At 41.2% G+C, this 23,149-nt stretch overlaps 1 long non-coding RNA gene across 1 annotated transcript; it reads left to right on the top strand.

The window, feature by feature from the left end:
- The first annotated feature begins 5,278 nt into the window (after positions 1–5,278).
- LOC135164226 (uncharacterized) lies at positions 5,279–9,865 on the top strand. Its single transcript, XR_010299251.1, has 3 exons — positions 5,279–8,347; positions 8,704–8,840; positions 9,160–9,865. It is a non-coding gene; the product is annotated as an uncharacterized LOC135164226 (long non-coding RNA).
- Positions 9,866–23,149: the final 13,284 nt, after the last annotated feature.

Raw genomic sequence — 23,149 nt, 5'->3', positions numbered from 1 at the left:
GGGAGATGGGAAATAATTCCTTGATACGAGTGGGTTGACCTTTTGGGGATAGTCCCAAGACCCGCGTACCCAGCGGTAGATGAGCTAGGCTACACAAACAAGAGGCTCGACCGGTGGCGTCCCCTGTTAACGAATGGAGTGACTTTTCATTTGCAATCGTGAAAGTTCTCACAAAAATCAAACACCTTCACTCTATCTTTCAAGTCTCACTTTAATCTAAAAACCGCGAATGCATTGGAATTTTTATTCCTCAAGTAAATGAATATTTAGTAATATATTCATCGAACGGATGATCGGTTTTTGGCTCTCGAAGAGGCCGCAGTTTTTCAATCGAATCCCGTATAAGTAAATCAGACTGCAAATCCCCTACATTTATCGGCTCTTCCGGTTAAAGAGGCAAATTTCGGTTGGGACGTACGCATTCAATCTATCAGTTGGATTGATCCTCAGTGCCACGATTGTCGGTAAATGTTACATGACCGAAACGTCACGGTACAAATGGATAGACTATCCCAACCGGACGGGCTCTTATGAAGGCCGGGGACATTCTGGATATTGCCTCGGGTTAAACACGCGTTGGAGTGGTATCAAGTGTATTTGGGATTTCGGGGGGTTGGGGGGGGGGAGGGTAAGGGTCTTGGGATAGCCTCAATACCCTCGGTGTCATTTTGGAGCTGTGCGGAGGGGAGAGAGAGAGAGAGTGAGGGATCGAACGAGCGACTCATCCCTAGGGCAGTAGAGGCACACGTTCGCCCCGGGTGCTCAAATTTAATTCCTGGATTTTAATACCAATATCTTCGATTCATTCGAGCATGACCAGCAGTTTGGAGGGAGTAGAGCCATCTCCGATACCAGTTGATTGTCTAATTATTACACAGCGAGGGATCATTGAGAGAGTGACCAGGGAATTCTGAACGCGGGATAGGGCGTTAGGGTGGTCTGGAAGACTAGGTTTGAAGTGCGTTTTCACTGTTATCGCTTGAATGACTAGAAATCTCGCACCTACGAGGGGTTGTGATGCTAATCTTAACGACGGCCTACGGGCGTACTGTATACAACATCAACCCTTTTTCCACGGCAGTTGAAATGCGGGTGTATGGGTGTGGTTGTGTATGTAAGCGAAGTGGTGGTCACTTTGGATTGCTCCCCCAGTGAGCCTCAGGATATGAATGTGTAGATGGTAACTACTGGATGAACACTCCCCTCGGTTTCCCCGAGTGTCCCTGGGATTTGGAAATATGAATATGGATTGACTGGACTTTGGTGAATGCCTGGGGAGTTTGTCACGTCGAGTAACGAAACGTGTTCTTGTTCCATAAATATTAGGGAGAATGTGGCTTAATGCTGTGCAAGAAAAAAAAAATACTGTGTGATGATGATGATAGGTAGTGCAATTAATTGCATTGGAATTATTTATCATGTATTTAATTTATTTCATGTTGAGAATGCTAAAGGGTGGAGGAGCCGAGCTTTTTGCACTATCCCGGGGCGATTTTTGATTACGAAATTAATGTCCTTTGGTTGGAGAACAAAAAAAAAAAGAGGAATCATGACGGAGAGAAATGAAAGCGATGGAGCACTCGTGAAATATCGTTTACTGGCGCACATGGTCACATAATTGGACAGCCAGCCGTAATCACGTTTTCTCGCTACCATCATATTGGTCAACCACTGTAGGAGCAATATGCATACAACAAAAAAAAATGCAGAAACGAAATAAAAGGATTCTAACAGAAAAGAGAAGTGAACCAAAAAAAAAAGGGATGAAAAAAAAAATTCAGCTGAAAGCCGGCGGATGCAATAGTGATATACGGTTTGTCTGCCCACTAGCGTGCAATATCAGACATTCGGTATTATAACGTCGGTGAATTGAATGCAACTGGAAATCGTGAGATGACGAATATCGGTTGCAACAGAGTTTGAAGGTTATGTCTCGCAGAGTAACGTGAATTACCGGCAGGACGAATTGCCGGACTGTTTCGTGAGTACAGGAGTGAGAGAGTCTCTGAGATTACCTCAACAGTGCCCAATGAGTTTTCTCGGTATTAAACCATTGAAAATTCACAAAATACCGTGTGAAACCGATTGATTATAACGCCTGTTGCACAATAATAACTCGATAAATTACCACCGTACAAATAGTATTTAATCCTCAATCTATTAATGTTGAGATAAAACGGTACAAACAAGTGAAAGAAAGTGAAAATATTGATCTCGAGTAATTTCAATTGAAATCACTCAACTCTGAAGAAAGTTATAAATCTTTTATTCTCCCCCTCTGTCGTCCATAATTCTTGCGTCACCTGACAGTTTGGGATAATGCGATCTAGCGTTGAAATCAAGATTGAAACATCTAGATTTCGTAACTCCTTATTAGTGTCCACGAAAATTGAGTTCCCTCAACAGTGTTACGAACTAATTCCTCCCTACCGATGTGATCTTATCCGAAAAGGACATCACCACTGAATCTTCAACACGACAAAATCATAAACAACGGTCCGCGTGAAAGTGGGTACGGCAACGGTGGATGCGTTCATACGTGAAGAGCGTGCAGAATGCTCATGCAATGATGACCCCGTTGTTGACCTCACACAAGAAGTTAACTGCCTCCGTGTTAGATTTTCAGCATCCTGCTTGGGTACCAAAAGCCCCATCGTCTTGTTAAAACCCCATTTACGTTTTACTTTCGTGGTGTGAAAAGGGGGTTGAGGTTAAATTGAAAATTCCTCGTTGTTGTTTTTGCCGTTGTCCTTTATTTCTCCCTCATTCTGTTGTCCATTGTTGAGGAAATTAAAGCATTGGCTGTCATGATTCTACGCAATCTTTTGCAATCATCGTAGGTGCTAAAGAGGCTGCCATGGCATATTTATGAAATTGTCGAATACCCAGAGACCGGGACTAATCAACGATTGTTGCAAACGATATATCACATCACGCCCCGCCAGTCTCGCACTCCTCCACCTCAAGTTGAGAGTCTTGCACTTTCACTGGAGGGAAGGCTTGTAAAGCCAGGTAAAACGAGTGGTGTGCACCGCTGCCTCGCCCATCAGTGCTTGTGTAACAAATACAACCGCGACCTGATTCCCATAACTGTTCCAAGGTGCCTAGGGAGCATCCAAATAGCACGTATGAAGAAGGTTAAATCTCTGAATTAAATGTGTTACTCCATGGAAAATAAAATTCTACTTTCCAACGTGGTGAATACACGGAGAAATATTTCTAACGGCTATTTGTGAGATCCAAGCTCCGGCTAATTGAGTCGCAGCATTGGACATTTGTTGGATAATTTCTCTCAATTTTCGTGAGAGCTACGAAACCACAAAATTTTCATCAGCCGCAGTTGCCCCGGGGAATTACGGAAAAATTATATCTCAGCTACAATAGGCTTTCTTCAAACCTCCAATACGCAACGTCGTGAATTTTTCCGACGTGTTTCTATCTGCGAACGAAAGACCCCGGACGTTATCCACCAGTATTGATCGTCAAACAAACTTGAAAATGTTCGCACGCTGCGTCATGGCGTTAATAGCATTAATTTTGTAATAGTGACAGCGCGTTCAATCCCCGATAACGAACCACCAGATCATCGATCACCTCTCGACCGTAAACATATTCAAACCTGTGCGAGGTACGTAAATGATAAATCTGCGATAGCGTTTCGACATAGTTTTCCCCGGCGAAAAAAAAAAACATGTGAATCCCTCCCCATTATTTCCTAAAAAAAGGTAAAACAGGAAACAAACAACACTGGGAAAATGAACTGTGCAAATACACGTTGAAAAAAAAAATTGCAAAAGCCCAATATTTCACCAACGATATTCCATAATCTGGACTGACGCAGAATTGACACAGCATTCCACCAGCGAACACAGTGGAGGGTATTAACTGAACATGAAATTGGAAATTGAGGGCTGCAATGAAGAGCCAAAATGAAGCGAACACACAAGCAGAACAGAGATGAAAATGAATGAATGGTCGAGCACTACACACCATCGTAACTCATTGGAAAAATTAGCATTGCGAAAGAGCGAGATAGATGTGTGTGATGAGAATCTGGGATACCGGAAAATCGTTCACTAATTGACACATCGAATTGCTTTGATGAGCGAAGGCCAGTGGTAAATGTGAATACGTGAATGTACCACACATTGATCAGTAGTGGGTAAAAGAGGCGTGCAGGAATTCATTGGGATTTATACATTTGCCAATATGGCGGTGGATACTTGGATTCACCCGTTCCGGGCACATCGCGATCGTAAAATCGTTTCAGCACCAATAATGCACCCCGGGGTAATCTATAAAACGAAAGTCTCTTCGGAGGTAAAGCAGAAGCGGAATCTTATTGACTTGAACGGATTGGAGTGAAGGGCGGGGGGGGGGCTGAAGGTATCACCAGTAAAACCCAGTGATTAGTGATTCGTTGTGGTGATACTTTAACCGTAAAAGGCTCGCTAACTTGCTCAGCACTTTGAGACTCAACTCGGTGGCCTCGACGATCCACGCAAATCGGGCCTTTACTCGCGGCCTAATTCATCGGATGATTGTTCTCCTCTACTTTCTCATTGATTGTTTCCAGGACTCGTTCGTCTACATCTTATAAATCAAACTGTCTCATGTCTTCCAAGACCCGAGAAGCCAGATGAATCGCGATAAACTTCATTGGATACCGAGGTGAATCATTTCTGAATTCACTCGAGTTGAATTAATATTGTACATGAGAGCAATAAGAACTAAATGAAGTCCCCTTGTCATCGGGAATAGTGTTCTCTCATCCGCCCTCACTCAAACCGTCTCCTCATCACGTCCTCATATCAAGCGAAAATTCCTCATTACGACTCGAAATGTGGGAGCAGGATGACCGAACGTACTAATCTCGTAACTCAGATGAACACGGAACGACGATTGCCAGTGTAATGAGTCCTCCCGTGTGATGCAATACACCCGTATGTACATATTTTTGAAATAATCTTTCTCTTTCTCATCAAAATTGGTGAACACGTGTGTTGTAATTTTCATCGTGAAGGATGAAAAAAAAAAACAAGTTTAAATATAAGAGGAATCGGTGTTGCAGACACCATTAGAATTCAATCGAGTAATGGTTAGACAGTGTTTGATGCCGTCAACCTTTCTGATCATGCCTGTCGAGAGAGTCACATTTTTATTCATTCTAAACTCTCTCGTGGAATCGAGTTTGTTTGCATGCATTTGCTGGTGGAGGGGAAGGGGGGGAGGGGAAGGGAATTATGCCAGCCTGCCTACACATTATTTCGCAAGGGATTCATGGTATTAAGTGTTTAGACCACAAGCACAGCCTCCTCCATTCGACATTAGAAGTAATAAAATTCACACATTATCGAACACCTATTGTTCCACAGATCAGTGGAGATAAATTATTATTATTCAACTCGCGATATCAATCGCTATTCTATTTTCAGTGATGCGTCTGGTGGATTTGCAATGTTGATTGGGGCATAAACTTTGAGGTTAACATGTTTATCATCGAAAGTGCCTAGTTATGATAATAGAACAGGAGGAGTGACGAAAATACGTAAATCAAGATGCGATCGAGGGGAGTGGGGCGGAGAGGGGGGGGGGGAGGAAGATTGTTCGGCATGGGATCGTGATTTATACGCTCACTTTTAACTCTTTAAACTGGTAAAAGGAGAATTCATGATGAAAAAAAGAATAACAAAAAACTAAAAATAGAGAAATATTCAGTTGGTAACTGCTATGATGCTGCGGGAAGTTGTACGACAGATTTGTGGTTAAAACAGCAAAACCTTGAGCTCTCTTGAAACTTCCGAGAACACACACACATACATATACATACACACGAATGGCTTCTGACATCGAGCGTATTTGAGCTTTTGGCATGGGTGAAAATAGATGATAGTTGAAGTATGATTTACGATAAACCACGTTGATCTAATGGTATCAATCTCTCGTTGTCATTTCTCACTCTCCAACTCCTGAAAATACACATCTCCAAATTTATCTCAGTGCCCGAAAATTAGTATGTAATGAAATAACATCAACCTTGGAGAATAAATTGTATCTGGTTCTATTCACCACTAGATGCCAAGCTCATTTCCACCCGAATCAGGGAGTTTGATTATCAGCATTTTGCCATCTCCAAGCCACCTACTGGCCCGCGGAGGAGCCATCAATTCGTGGATTTCATTAATTAATTGATTACATTGGAGACAAGACATAGAGTTTTGTGATCTCGATGGAGAACTTTCACGACTGAATGATGAATCGCCTCGTTAAAATCTAATGCCCACGCGCGTCCACTCTCTCACTCCAGTGAATTTTACTGTCTCCATTCAACCTCATTCTCCAGTATTTCGCTGAAAAAGCCACGAATCTGTTTGATCCCGTGGCTTTTTCCCCGCTGTTGTGGATCTTTTTTTTATGATTCATCAAACGAGTAATTAATCATTCCCTCTTTTCAAAGTTACACATTCCCTTATTGAAGGTTGGAGGGGCCCGTACTTGTGTATCTCTCGATGTGTGCATTGACGTCTGTTGCTAAGTGCTTTGGGAAAAACTGCGGCTACTAAAAATTGTGTAATTGCAGAAAACACTGTCGAGCAGTTGGCAAATTTGAATGGGAATGCGAGAGGGGCTTTCAAAGCCCCGAACCAACCCCAGAAGGAGAGAATGAAAAAAAAAAAAAAAGAGAGTGCTCTACATACAGTTTAATGAGAGCTGAATTAACAAAAATTGCGGTGTGTGTTTTTTTGGCAGATGTATGCACACAAAGTTACAAAGGACATAGACGATATATTTCCGCTCAGGCGCAGCGCCAAAAGAGACGCCAACACATGCTTCGAATTATAAGGGAATTAGGGACTGCGAAAGGTTTAATTTGTTTTCACATACCGTAGTAATAGCATTGAGGCATGGCGAGAGAGTGAGAGGGACAAGGAGAGGATGTGAAGGGATGAAAGGGAATTGAAAGGATCCTTCCTTCGGTGGCGTTACGTCACGGGTGGTCGGTGGACAGTTTCACTTTGGGTCTGCCGCCATCATTGCCGGGGAGGTATATTACCCCTGTGCGCGCACGTTTATATTCCTGAGCCCTCGGTGGGCAATGCGCAGGGATGATGCTTGCGATTTATGTCGACGCTGGTGTGCGGTGAACGCTTGCGGTTGTAGGGGGCGGCCAAGAGCAAAGGGCTGAAGGACAAACGGATACGGTCGGCGTACGCTCAAGTTGCCTTGCTCAATGTGTCCAGGATGATTTAGCAGTTGAACTTTACTACAGCACTTCTCCACTTGCAACCTGTCTTCTCTGTAAGTCAATGAGAGTAATACTTTGCTTGAATAATAGCCTCTCCCTTTTAGTCGAAATTTGAGTGCTTTCGAGTAATGAACTTGGTGGTGGATGTTTGGTGATCATTGAATTTTCTCTCGTGATCGTCGACGTGTGTTATTTGTCGATTTATTATCGCAACTTGGCTTATCTTCCCAGTGAGCAAACTACTCAACTTGTACAGCACGAATTTCTTTTATACTTTCTCGGTGGAAAGATACGGGGAGTAAAAAATAATAGATAACCCTCAACAAAATTTTATGAACAACCGTTCAACTCACCGGGCAAAATTGTTGCACGCGAATGACCGTGGGGCGATTAGATTTACGGCGAAACCGTGGTCTGAGTCTTCCATGTGAGAGACTTTAGAAAAGTACAACCGCACCGAGAGCCTCTGCATCTTTACGACACACCGAGGAAAACAGGTCCAGTGCTTCTGACCCATATGAAGTAAAAGAAAATAGAACAAATTTTCGATTTTTATTAGCTCAGTGGAAAAGTTGACTGCACACACATACGGTGGTCACACTTATTCGCCAACTCCCCTTTAACTAGAATTGGCAATTTCAGGAAACGCGTTCATCACTGGCCGCTGCAAACCAAGGAGCCGAGTGATATACGAGGCATTGCAATTCCACTCGATCCCTCAGTATATCCCAGCGTCTTAGTAGCACACCGTGTCCTTTCTCACACCCTCCTAAGAGCACTACGGTCTCAACCAGAGTTTCAATCACAACGCCCACAAGGGGATTCAGCCTCGTCATCCACCCCACTGTTGACCTTTGTCCAACCAACTCCGCCCTCTCTAGCACATAACAATGACAATCGGCAATCCCTTTACTTCTCTAATTAAACATTTCAATATTTTCCTTGGGATCAATGGAGAACTAATCAAAGATTTAATCAGTGAGAGAGTAATCAAGTTAACAAAACCTTCATGGAAACAGTGAAGACCCTGTGCTAATCAAATTTATTCGCTGGGTAAAAATACAGCGAGGGACCTGGATTGTGCCGCTGCTACGGGAAAAGGTATATGAATGGAACTTAAAATGTGACAATACCTTGAACCACGAGAATGTTACCGTCATAATATTTATTCAAGAAATCCCAGTGTAACTGTTAAAAGATAGCAGAAGAAGGAATCAATAACCTTAATCTGAATTTCAAATGAGTGCTCCCCGACACTGCAGTATGAAAGCCAATTGATTATCCTACATCAAACAAAAAAAAATCATAAAAATAATTTACACCATCCATATAATTTCCAAGTGCACTTCGCACATATATAATCACTCGGTTTCCCACATTAACATAAATTTTTTATAACCAATTTCCAGCTTATACGATATTCCTTAAAAATATAATAAATATAAAACTGTTTATAGATCCGAGATATCCACCTGCACCGATGCTATGGGAGATGCGTCAGGCGTTTGTGAACGTTCAAATGCAATCAGAGAGATGAGGCAGTACTACAAATGAGAAATTGCTTACGAAATGATTGAAAAATAGCTGACCACCGGTTCGTAAATCACGAAAAATGGGCATTAATATTCATTAAGTTTGTACATCAGGTGAGTAAACGGTACTCACTCTAACTGAAATATGAACCATTACACGGGCAATTCCACCGCACTTTCCTGAAATTAGACAACTACTTGTTCAAATTTAGCAAGACTTTTCCCTAGGAATAAATATGGAACAGTACTCTCTAAACTATTTATTGGAGCCTGATTGTAAGATATCGGACGCTAAAATTAGTCAAGAATGACTGCGTTAAATCGTTGGGTATTTGGTTGTATGAAATAAATATAATTGATAAAGTTATATATTTTTTTCAGTGGAATTTGTAGAATCTGGCGTTTGCAAGATCTTCACACGGCCGACAAACTTGACGTCTACACTTCCCATGACAAAGTAAACGAAACTCCTAAGTATACGTGTATTTGTTGGGTAGATGAGCAGAGGACTATTAAAGTGATGTTTATATGCGGTGCACGGTAGGCGCTATTATATGCATATTATCCATCCACTCGGCGATGCCCCCACGATGCGATGAAGGCAATCCCATGTGTTGTAATAATGCGAGATTCTTCAAATCCACATCAACTGTCACCTCAGTAATTTCTCTGCCAACTTTTACATGTTATAAAGTATCAAAATAAAGGCTGAGTGGAAGTGGTAGCTTCGTCTGACATTTACAATCGGCCATTTCATCTTCAAATTTTCGTGGGTGTGATATACAGACTCGCAGTTGATATACATTACTCTCACTATGTCTCTTCATTACATACATACATTAACGAACAATGACCCGCAACTGTCGCCTCAAAAACTCCCGTGAAATTCTCAACTTTTGTACAGATTTTCGAGGAAAACATTTTCATTCGTTGGAAATGCAGTCTGCAAAATTTCAGGTAAAGCCAATTGGTCGCACAGTTTATCCCGTCAACTGTACATCCTGGCCTAGTGGTTTTAGAGAGGATAAAAGGACTGGTCAGAAGTTTGTAATGTTGCAGCCAGATTAATCGAATTTCTCTCAAAATGGAATTTATTTCTTGGATAAGTCCAGTCCCAAGAGCTTTACAGAATTAAATCATGTGCTAGGTAAAATCATCTCTGTAGATGTAATGATCATGAATGATCATCAAGTAAAGTTCATTCAAGCAAAAATCGTCCGGATTTACGTAATATTCGTGCTTTAATTCTGTCAATCTATTTTAATTGGCTGTGCGCGAGACGTTTTTTTTGGAAAAATTCCAATTCCGTCCCGAGAAAACACAGGCAAAGTGACGGTCAGGGACACATTGTAGTGCTGGCACTGGAAATTTTATTTCAGAACACGACGATTTTTTATGTTGTTATAAGTTGATTTAAACTAAGAAAATACAAGACAGAAAATGAATTTCACAAGTTGTCAGACTTTTTCACTTTTACGAGGATCACTGTTAATAATGTGGAAACAGTAGGAGGGGTGTTAGAATTTCGGGGTAGAATCCACAATAGCATCGGCCAATGAGTCGGATTTTTTTTTCTTTTATTCTCCTCCCACGAGAATTGATTGTCACGCTTTTCACGGATAAAGTGAAAGTTAATTCACCTCTGGAGTCGAGGTCAATGCCTTAGCCGACCTTACTTTTGATTGATGACTCAATAAGCAAATAATTTCCCATCTGCAGAACCCTTTTTTCTAATTATTCAGATATCAATGTCCTCCGCGACAAATTTTACCACGCGGTCATGAATCACTCGAGTTTTATGATGATCCAAAATTCTGGCTACCGCAGTGATTCTCCCGGCGTTTTCTTTCGTGAATCGAAAGAGGCTGTTCTCACCGCTTACAAAAAAAGCAATTTAATCGCGTGGTGAGTGATTTATATCTGACCTTTGCCTAGCACAAATGCAATGTCAACCGCAATTTTTCCCGGAGATTTCGGGAGGATATCAGCTCTGGCAAAAATACGCGAATCGTTCTTTCGCTTTAAGCACAAGCTGCTGCCCCATTGAATCCTTCGAAAGTCGTCTGGCTTCTGGGAATATTCTAATCCACCAATGAAAAGAATGCATACCCGTCACGCTCTCCAGGTTACCCCGAATTAACAGCGCGGTTTAGTTCAGTTGGTCTGAAAATAATAATTTTCCGAAAACCCCTTTCTTCCCGTCTCCATCATCGCAGTCGAAATTTACATTCATCCAGTGGTGCAAGTCAGAATCAATTTCACCTTTATTGAACTTTTTTTTACCCCACGAGATAAATGTGTAATATTGTATGATGAACGCACACGTGCAGGGCTAGTATATCAGTGCAAGGAAATTCAATAAAACCGGTCGGAGAATTATGATTGAGACTAACGTGATCGAGGAGAGAAAGGTTTCATCGACTCGTAACATCGCAAAGGCAATGATATACCTGTAAATTATCTGTAGCCCTCTCTGATCACTTCTCAATAATTCAAGGCCTTATCTCTTGTCCAATATCAGTCAAAATGAATTCTGAAATTGTTCAGCATCGTGGAACTTGTTTATTGTTTCGCCTGCAGTACAACTCTCAGCTTACTGAACATTTACTCCTCAAAAGAAGTCACTTGAGAGGAAACTCCCACTGAAGACATGTTTTATAAAGTCAGTTCAAGCTGAAATATAACTTATTTTAACGAGCGGGTTTCGACGGCAATAAAAACATTTGCCACGTCCCTCTTCTCTCGCTCAAACCAAAAATAAAGAGGAAAAAAAATGATATATCAGCGGATCGGTTGTACATTTTCTCCTCCTCTGGCCCACAAATACACAGGCACATACACCGGAGGTTATAAGGGACACGCTCAAGAAGAAAAATAAAAAAGTATTTGGTAGACACGTGTATCACGAATAAAAACGTAAAATGTACGCACACGTTTCCAACGCTCGGTGATAAAAGTTCAAAGGGATATCGAGTTGCTTCCGCTTCCCTTGGGTCTGATGTAATAGCTAAGTCATTGAAATAGACTCAATATGAGGTATATCGAGAAATGGATGCCCTTTTTTTTTGTACTTGCGGCGACCTATTGAGTGGTCGTAACATACGCTGGCTTTATGGGCGCATCAACATCATTTATACGCCCCCCCTCCCCCGCGGGGGAGAAACCATGGTTTATCGTTTTTAGAGAATGGCCAGTGTTTATGTATTTGAATGGAGCATAATAACTGCGTTCAATACTCAACTGTTGCATTGCATCATGACGAAGAATGTTTCCTACTTTTCATTCGTTATTTCAATTATCACCGAAAGAACTTCTTGTGGACTTTCCAACAACTTGGGTGTCCCTTGGAAAATCAATCTAACGGGTCAATGGGTCGCGGTAAATTTCTAATTAACAACTCAAATATTGTTGAGCATCGTGTCTGTGGAAGCCATTGAAATGTTGGTACTATTGATTGAGTGCTCCTGAATGCATCACAAAGTTCCGAGACTTCGATAATTAATGTAGATGAGATATTCCCTCGTAATTTCAACAGTAGATCACTCAATCAAGAGAACTCTCAATATTTAATTTCATACTTTAATTATCAGAAGCACTGCTACTTTCGCTCGGCAAAAGGATCCTACAAAATTAAAATGTTCCAAATGGATGCGCTGTTATGGTTTTCCTTTTTAAAATCCTGAAGGGTGACGGCTGCTTTATCGCATACATAAAGCAACCCCCGTTGCTTTCTCTCTCACGAAGTGGGTTGCCCTTGGTGCGTATTTTAGATTGAGGGTTAGGGGGGTAGGGAGGGTATATAACGTGCGAACCATTGCTCCCTAAATACAAGCCGCCCTTTATCTGCATTTTATTGTCGGGGTGAGGAATATAGGTGTATGGGTGTCACGGGCGGAATACGTTAGGAAATGAGAGGGAAGGGAAAAAAATAAGTAGCCAAATTCGTATATCTAGAACATTCTTCTTGGCTTTGTACGTGTGATACACAATGTACGACTGCGCCTTGTTCACAACGATGATGTATTTTTTAACTGCCGACGACACGAACCGCTCTAATCTGCAGCCATTATTACTCCGGTTTTTTATAGCGCATAAATCAATTGAGCTAATGCTGAGGTACGCCTTCTGTCAAATGTCTCGACTGCGTTATTTTTTAAAGAGTATATATGCGCAGAAACTGAAATTTACTTCAGGGGAATGGAAAAAATCTGAGGAATTATTACATTGTCATCAGCAGACGGGGGAGGGGCTGGGGTAACCAATAGAATTTTATTTCGTATTTATTTCCCTTTTGTATCTAAAGTTGTCTCTCAAAAGAAAATTTGATTGGCAAAATTATCTTCTCTTCTCAGTGAATCGTATGCGGTATACTGAGGCACATAAAATTTCGCTAATTTGTTGCCGAACTGATTTTATATCATTTTAACATTTTATACTGCTTTCATGATGATTACATGGAATTTTTTTTCATTTCATCTGATCTGCACTGAGTAGAATATAACGAATTTCAGCGAGATGCATCTGTGGAGCGATAGACCTGGTAATTGCAGATTGGAGATGCATCGTCGGACGCTCGTTAGCGTTGGTCTGCATCCCTTCGGAATTCTTATTCTTTAAGGAGTTTGAGCATTAGATAATCTGGCAAATCACCGAGGAAGTGACTGCAGAGAGAAGCCGAGTTTTATGGGTTCATCCAGACAGCCCTCGTTATTAGTGAACATACAAGTGAATATTACAGCAAACCATATGGAGTAATATCACCGTTAAGTGAAAAATATGATGCACATCACGATAAATACTACGTCCGAGATCGTAATAATCGTTACAATAACTTACAATCACGCGAATATTCAAACATTTTACATTTTTTATGCCGACATTCCGACTTCCAGCGGAATTATGCAAACAATGAATCATCAGGTGCTTCCGGGGTGTCGAAAACAGGCGAAAAATAAATAATCTATAGGCACTTGGACAATAATCGAATACTCAAGTGCTGGCGCGTGGTGCCCAGAAACTCACCCGAGAATGATGAATATCCCGGGTCCCTGTCAGCCCCGAGAAATAAATCCCCGAAAATCTCAAGATATATAAACGTCACTAGTACCCAAAATCCGGGCTACTTTACCACTCGGAATCAAATGAAGAAGTCACACACAAAGTGTCGAGCCACCTGGTGACGAAATGAATGACACAACTCCCGTATTATTGTATAACCTCCTCCCCTCCCTCTCGCCATCAGCCAAATTTTCACGTTCTCAGTCAGCTTGTTGGATCGTAAAACCGAGGGAGATCGATACTCCTCTCAGCCTCCAGCGTCCTCCACATCCCCATGACATTTGCAACGCTGGAGCGAACGCTGTTAAAATATCAAGTGAAATTTTTACAATTTTTCCCATGAAAAATGTCGTCAATACCTACCCTCCTGCCCCCCTAGAGCATTTTCACTGGCATCGCACGGCGAAGATAATACAAGAGAAGAGGCCATTGGAAGAAGGATGTCTTCACATGGCGTTCAAGACGTCGCCCAATATATCCGCGCGCCCATAAAACGCCAAATGAAATTACGGGGCATTGCATTACGACGAGTCAAACATGCCGCATTGGTAAATGTGTAAAGCGAAGGAAGAGGAGAAATAAAATTTTTAAAAAAAGTGAGAATGACAGAGCTGAAAATTATGGAGAAGAAGAGAAGATAAAAGAAATTGGGTGGTGAGGAAAAAAGGGGGACATGTTCCAAATACGCATCTGCACAGCATTAGCCCATTCTCCAGTTATCTCGTATTTTTTTTCCCCTGGCATTCTAATGACGCTCATAAGAGTGACACCCAGACGACTCCTCCAATGGGTAACATAAAAGTACATAGAGTCCCGAAACATCGTCGGGCGTAAATAATATTTTTACGATTGTCCCAAACTGTGTCTCTGTGGTTTTCAGCATTCTTCTGATGTCGAAACGCATAAGAAGTTTTATTATGATTTTCTTTGGTTTGGACAATATAACGCATTTGGTACGTGTCAAAAGAAATCTGCGACACTCCCTGTACCGAGAACTCTGCGGTGTTCCACACTGTCTCCCATGCACTCATGTCGTGTTGTCCCAAAAAGTTGCCCTCAGGAATTTTCGGTTATCACCGATGCATATAAAGAAATGTCCAACAATCATTTACGAGCACCGGCGAGCGCTCTGGACTCTGGGTGAGTTCTTTAGCTTTTAAAATGTGAAATTTTACCACTCATTTGATAGTTATTGGAGTGGCAGTCGGGAGTAACACGTGCCTCTGTGGGCCATCGTATAATTTCCAGGAAGTCGTTAATACTGTTCAGATGTTATGCCCTCAAATGGAACTGGTCGCCGAGAGATTCAGCTACGTAATGGGTGTTCTGTCGAGTTCGGGGGACGCGGTGGATAAATCCTAATGACCGAAGTCTGTTGGATTGAATGGAAACTAGTGGACCACTCGTCTATGACGTTATTCAAAACAAATCGTTTAAATTCTTTCTCTATCTAATACAGTGGCACATGTACATATCACCGCAGTCGTTTGAGAAATCAATTTCCCTAATATACGTCTGATTGGACTTGTGTTCTCTTCCCTTCGCTCGCTCCCTCTTTCTCAGTCTCTTTGACATTTCCTCCTTCTTCCAGGATCACGAGGTGAAGCTCGTGGATGAGGGCATCGCCTGGAGGGCTTGGGGAGGCACTACCCAGAGAGAGAGAGAGAGAAAAAAATAGAATACGGGAAATGAGAAATCCTCAACAAAACTTTTCGGAAGTAATTTCGCAAGTGGAGAGGTAAAATCGGGTAAACTCCTTGAGAAGTTGCACTCTATCTCTTGATTCCTCGTTTGTTTTCCTGTCTCTATAGCTCGCACACTTTCTGCCATCGACACAAGACACTGGAGGGTTAGTGGCGTTAAAGTTACAACTCAGCACAAGGTATCTGGCAATACAAGATGAACGTATCCGAGTTTTGCAGGGCGTTGACGTTTCTCGACGTGCGCGTATACATGCACACGAGTGAGTCAATGCAATGAGAGAGAAAAGAGGGTGTCAGTTGGATGGAGAGAGAAAATACGAAGTTGAAACCCCGGGTTTTGCTTCCTCGGCCCGCGGGAGATTATGGTAATGCTGGCAGACGTTTCGGGGCCGTAAAAATAATATGATGGTGTCTTGGCGCGGCTACCGGGTACTTTGCCCGTTGCGAGCACGCTCTCGCGTGCACGAATGATTCATTCTTTTTGTGAGATTAAAAAAAAAAGCAACGTCAACGTCGCTCAAAACCACTCTCGAAGGTGAACGTAGGCGTGTTTCATTTACTTTTTTCTGTTCCACGTGAAAAAGACAGGTAGGAAGGCCCTTTCATTTCACACCTATATTAGCGCCTGACCAATTTTCCATGCTCCCAAAAAATGTGTTATTGAATTTATCATGATACGTGCTAATTTTGAAATGACTACCAATGAGCATGTAAAGGCCAAATGAGAAGGAAAAGAAATTGGATAAAAAAAAATGTTAATGAGACTTCTGAGATATTTTTAACGGAGTTTATTTGCGGAGGAGAGAAAATGATTCCCGAACATGCGTGTGTGCTCCCATGTGCAAATAAAAGAACGTGCGCCCGGGAATGAAGGTTATTTTTTCCCCATTTCAGTCGGCTTAAACGAGAGGTTTTCTCTTAAAGGCCTTGTCGTGCGGAATCAAGTACTCAGTGCCCTATAAAAATTATATTACTCTCCGGGGGATTTTTTTTTTCAGCCAGTAGTGACACTAGTATTGTAAACTTCTTCAGTGTATGTCTCCACACCACTACATTGAGGAGAAAAAATTACCAAATATCGATTTACCTGAGAGAATTTTGTTCCATTCCCCATTTTTCCAGTTGAGTAATTTCCATCCTATTCTGAGTACATTACAATTATGAGGATGATGTCGCTGTGCATTTACAAAATGTGTAAGATGTAAACATTCGTCCTTGCGGTGTATCGGCAAATTTTGGTAGAGGGAAAACAATCGATAGGCATTTCCTTTTATTACTCCTCGGTTTACATCTGAATGTCTCCAACCTGAAGTATTGACGTTTCCATCCAATTCAGACGTCAAGTGGAAATGCGAATAATGTAGTTTGGTGCCACTTGGCTCGTACCAATATCATAATTCAAATGGTAGTATTGCCAGAAGAGAGCATTTGCACGACGACTCGGTGCAGCAACAGCAGCAGCAGCAGCTGTGAGAGATATAACATTGAACCTGTGTTTGGTTGTGGCTACGTTGATCCACAGGACGAGAGGCTTTAAAGAAATTGAGCTCGGTGAAAAAAAAAAAGAGTTACATGTGCAAGTGGGATAGGTAGCTTTTTCACGGTTGTTATGTATGCGAAAACGCTACGTTACTAACTCGGTGCTCGTAAATCCATGTCCCGGCGGCTGTACATGTCGAAGAGATGTGTGGCGGGTTCGGTGCTGTGGAATATAATGGGTCCATAGGGGGAATGAGCGTTAAAATATAAAAGGCGTATTCGATACATTTTCGTTAGCCATCAGTCAAGGCTCTTAGGATAGCTAAGCTCAACGAAAATTACCGGGACTCCCTGTTTTTTATTTTTTTTCTCTCTCTACCACCCTCACTTCGTTAAACCATTTTTCACCATGTTTGTACGAAAAATTTCATTGCCAAGGATGAGAGCCATTTGTTACAATCTCGTGTGTTGTCCCGTGTGCGCCTGGAGGGAAAGTATATATGGGAAATGAGAGAAATAAAAGAAGAGGGCGATCCAGTGACTCTATTGTCTCATTCTTTTTTCCTTTTTTTTTTCGCGACTACTCTTGGGCTCGGTACGAGATGCATTTTTATGGGCCTGAGGAAGGCGTGTCTTTACAGGTGTAGGTGAATATATACAACTCGTCCGTGTGTACCTTTTACGAAGATTTGAATAGGCAAGATCAAACGACGAAGTGCGGTGTGGTAGGAGCGCGTTGGCGGATTGTCCTGGTGGATACAAAGAAGGGGGTGGCTGGGGGAGGAAGAGGAGATGGCAAACGAATTGTCCTGCAGCCCGGAATCACTTTTATGACTCTTCAAAGAAACATTGTGAATCAAAGTGCAATGTACTCGGATTTTTTTTTTCTCCCTCTCCTTTGAGATTCTTTTCTTCTTTTCCCCTCATTTACGTTACTTTTGCACAAACCGCAGGTACAGAAACTCCTCGGGTACGTAATTTTTATTCTTGGAATGATGAGAGAATTGGAAGAGCGGGGAGGAGGATGGAGAGTAGGGAGAAAAAAAAATTGACGCAAGTGGATATGAGCCAGTTGGCATAAACCGGCCTCCCATATCATGCGAGCAGCCAAGACAGGTTTTACACTCATGTGTAAGCTTCCTCTGAATATGACCCACGGCCTTCTTCCTCCCTCCGCTCGTCTCATAACTTCCAGTACGAAACAAAACTGCCCCGTAATTATACATCCCCGCTTTCAACTTAGGTATATCCACCCGGTGTTGGGTTGCTGCGAATGCTTTTATTTTTAGCGCAACGAAATTTTTGAATGCTGGAGATACATGCTGAAGGAACTGGTGGTAAAGTATTCGAGATAACTGACCTGACTCAAACTATCGAAGGCCATAGCATTCACGTCCAAGGTCAACTGCTCTTGAAATTTCTCACGGTAAAAATTGTGATGATGGGAAGGATAAGAATTCGTCCAAATATGGAGGAGGAAAATTTTCAGGTAAGTGATTTAATGGGTTGAGATATACGTAGTGAGGTTTACTCTTGAATAATCGGAGGGTCTTATTTATTTTTGCAAGATGATTGAGCTGGAAAACATCCAGCAGAAAATAATATTTTTTCATTCAAAACTTCCAGTTCACCTGCATTCGATTGAATCAATAAAATTAGAGAATATCACTTAAAATTTTTACTGAGTAATTTTCGACTTCCAAGTATTTCGCGAACATCTATCCATAGTTTGAAATGACATCTCACCTCAGTAAACCCGAGATCGCAAATAATAAAGGATATTTTTCGCATAATACGACAAGCAGTAGAATAATCCAACGCCCATCGACGTAAATATACTCCTGTGCTGTTATCCGTATTTGACTCGCGGGACTCATCACCGGGGACCAATAAATAGAACGTCCAAACACCGTTGTGAAATGTAAAAAAAAATGGACGATGGGGAGAAGAAGAAAACACGAGAAACGAATGAAATAGCTAAAAGGAAGAATGGAAAATTGATCCCTCATGCACCATGGACTTGTTAAGTCTGTCCTCTCTTCCTGCACTTTTCTCCCCGCATTATCGATTAACCATTTATCCAAAGTGTCTGCAGAGCGATTCCCCTCCTCTCTCCCATATCTCCAGGAATTTTCATGAGAAACTTTATTGAATTACTGGCCAAGTGTTTTAATGATAAAAAAAAGTAGCATTCGCTGGATGAAAAAACGAAGAAATTGATCATCAATTTCAATGCGAGGGGTTGAAAAACTTCGGAAAAGGAAAGATGAAGAAGTTGGGCGAAAGGAAATACACAGGGAGAAGATTTGTATTGGGATTCTCACACCCCCTTTTTGGTAGAATCCTATTAATTTCAATGAGGCACTCGACCGAGCGTGCCTCGCGTTCACAGAGAGACAAACAAAAATGTTTTAATGCCCGCTAAACTTGGCTGGCAGTGCGCCAGCATACACTGGCCACGATTTCTCAGAGAAAAGCTCATGGCTCGAGGCACAACCAGAAGAGAAAAAAGCACCGAGGCACGAGAGTTTAAAGTGTGAGGATCGCATGGAAAACCACCCAGTTGAGGGGGCCATCGTTCCTTTTATCATGCCAATGACCGTAACGCATCGTGATTTTTCGCCCTCCCAACTTTACGAGGGAAATGTCATGAAAGACTCATCTACTTCCCCGGAGTTACACGAGTATCCAATGAAGAAGCCGAGACTGAGGGAGAGAAAGATGTTCAGTCTCGTTCTCCGTTTCATCTTGGGGAGACGTTGAAGGATGCCGTAAACTTTCAGTGGAGTAACTTGGACCTTCAATTGCTTCAATTAAACGAATAACGCGAAGTATCGATGGACTTTCATCTGTTTGTCAGTTACAAACAAAAATTCACGTACGTAAGGAACTAAATCGAAAAGAATAAAGCGAATGTGATCGTGAATTTCATGACATTTGAGGAGACAAATTGCTTCATTACTTTCAACCACTCACTACTACTCACAAGCGAATTGATAGCCTCTCTTTCAGCTGAAAAATACGAAAAGTGTTGGGACATTTAATCAAAACCAGTCGATCGTTTTCAGTGTACCTGATCGATGGTTTCACGATGACTCGAGTTCTCCTTCAGCACGAATGCTCATCTGAGATAAAGTCCTTCACTTGGGACACATCAAGAGTCAGATAATGCCAGACAGAGAGACGACGTAATCGTAGAGGTAGCACTCGAGTCAGACATAAATTTATGGCTAGACTAAGTAACCTAGCACATTTTCGCCCACTTGATGAATATCTTTCAGTAACTGCAGTGTATTTCGCGTGTTACCCATCATATCTTTCTAACGGTCTTGTAACAATTGCCAAACTTCATTTATTTGGATGATGTATTGCAGTTTTGATGCATTGGGAATGCGCGTTGGTGGAAACTTGTTAACTTGGTAATTTAGCATCAAACTATTTAGCTGTGGCTTTGAGATTTTGACGATGAAAGTGTCGGTCAAGGTGGAGGTGTATAGAATAGACTGGCCGGGCCATTTTATAGAGTGCAAATATTCACAGCATTCGTGATCTTGATTAGTGATTCAGGAAGTTGGTTATTTTATTTTGATGTTAGAATTTCAACATGTAACCGATACAGACAGTTTTCGGAGGCAACACAGACGAAGATCGAGGATATAACTGCACTTACATTTTCGAAAATAAATGAAAGGCAAAAAATTATATTATATTTTTAAAAACGCAGGTATTAAACTATTTTACGGCACATCTGGATTTTTTGGTGATGGGAGTATCTGTCGAGATTTATCAGACCACACACTGTAAACACGTTCCTGCACCGCAGGTATACAAGATATTAAATTTTTTTTCCATCCGAGAAGCTCTCGGATCCTTCATTTTTATGGAATTTTTTTACTCTATAATCGCAAGAAATTCAGCTGCTCTGTCGAAATAATTTTAGTGAATTTTGCGGCACAACAAATTGTCAGTGAAGTGTGAGAGATTAAGAATATATCGGGTTACGAGTGCTACAACAATATTTCATTCAAATTCAATTACTCCGACGATAAATTAACAGATAACAAAGATGTCGAATCTTTCCCATTACTGCTGTCCCATTATTATTATGATCATCACTCAGCTACTGAAATAGGCTACATCTATGTGAAAAACACACTGTTAGTTTTTAAACTATTCTTTAATGGGTTTTGAAAATTTACGATAAATTTATGCGTCAAGGTGGAATCATCAAACAGCCGTAGGTTTTCGAAAATCCATCATCTCTAATTTTATCAGCTTAATGCGCTCACTCAGATGGATTTGGCGGAATCGACGAAGACTTCGCCAGTAGTAAAGTTAGGAAATATAACACAGCACGTGAAGTTCTGTTTCCTCAATAGATTAAGTTCTATCAATAATCAGTAGTTCTGTTGAAATAACTCAGACAGTTCGATTCTTCAAAATATCTAATTTTCACTTAAATTTGAGTACATCTCGTCATTCAAAAATTATATATTCCATTCGTTGCCTGTGACACAGGTCTCACAATCACTAAAATAATTTATTTTCCAGGTCAATCATTCCGTAAAAACTCAACAAAAAAAGAAAAATTTATGTGAGTTTATATCTGACTATTCATGTCCCATTAAAAATTCAATTGAACTGCTAAATTATTCCTCACTCTGACACATCATCAGATGTCTGACATCTGGCCCAAAGTATAACCATAAAAAATTCCGAAATTGTTTCCCTAAAATTAACTATGACTACTTAAATCCACTGGCCGATCAAAACATGCAAAAAAAGGTATTTTCAGAAATGATTGAATCTTACCATATCAGATATTGCAAGCCTCCATGTACCTCTCCGTCGATTAGCCTAATCTCCATGCTCCAAGAATAATATATCCAATCCATTCACTTTGCCAACCTCGGCACGTAGGCGAAAACTCGACGGTCGCAGTCGCCCGCAAAAAAAAAACCCGGGATATTATAGATCCTTGCTCTCAGGTTCGTCATCCACTCTTTTGATACCAGTTGAGAACTAAAAAAAGCAAGTAAACAAAAATACACGTCTGTGAAATAGAGACAGGTATACCAGCTTGCAAAAAGGTAGAATGAAAAAAAAAAAAAGCTACGCATGGAGTAGAAACGAGAAACGCCTGTCACTCAAGCGTGACAGCTGAGATGGAAATATTTTTACCGGGACTATTAAGTTAATCTCATGTCGCACACATTCACGAGAAGTTAGTCCAAGGTCAGTGTGCACATAGCAGAATACATTGACGTTTATTCACTGGCTGTATTATTTCCATCATTCCCCTCTCATCTTTGACAATGAAATAAGAAGAAAAAAAGAAAAGCTCGATGTGCTTTATACAGCAGTCACGCCAAAGAGGAAACATGACATTGAACAAGTGTTAAAAACAATTAAAATGGTATTTTTCTTGGATGTCAAACAATGCAGTAAAAAAAAAATTTTCACGATGGGAAGGTCAAGTGAGTGAAGACGTGCAGACAAGTAGAAATGGTTATTATTTCTTCCCGTCTGACTAGTTATTTTGGCGGCTTGAAATTGCGTTAGAAAGGTCAGGGTGAGTGTACAAACATAGTGGAAGGGGTGATGGAGAGGGGGTTGGATGGGTGGGAATAACTGCTGCGAATAAAGTGCTTGTTAAATGTCATGAAATTATAATCACCTGAATCAGCTCATTCGTTTAATTCCAGAGTGGATATCCAAGTGGGCATTGAATTTTATAATGACCATCTACATACCTGACTACACTAGCCATCATCGTGTGAACGTTAATTTTTCGTATGCCCTGGTTCATGCATAACCACTAATGGCCTTAAATAGATCGTGGATATGCTAATAGAATGCAATCAATTGACTCACCTCGATGCACTAAATTCACATTCACAATTTTTCAATCAATTAAGAAAGCCATCACTAGGTCTCGCAAGTCAGTTTTAATTAACGTTTGAATATATCGTGAAACACACGAAATTGGCTTTCACATTGGCGATAACGAGGTACATATTTATATATTGACTCTGGATTCAGGAGAGTGAGATATGTACAGCGAGTGTACGATCACTGGATATAAATATATTGCATATTTTTCTGGTGAATTGAGAGGAGCCAAACGCAAC

This window comes from Diachasmimorpha longicaudata, chromosome 7, assembly GCF_034640455.1.
Source record: "Diachasmimorpha longicaudata isolate KC_UGA_2023 chromosome 7, iyDiaLong2, whole genome shotgun sequence".
Lineage (NCBI taxonomy): Eukaryota > Metazoa > Arthropoda > Insecta > Hymenoptera > Braconidae > Diachasmimorpha > Diachasmimorpha longicaudata.
Note: the sequence above shows the minus strand (reverse complement) of the source record. Positions and strands in the feature narration are given on the sequence as shown.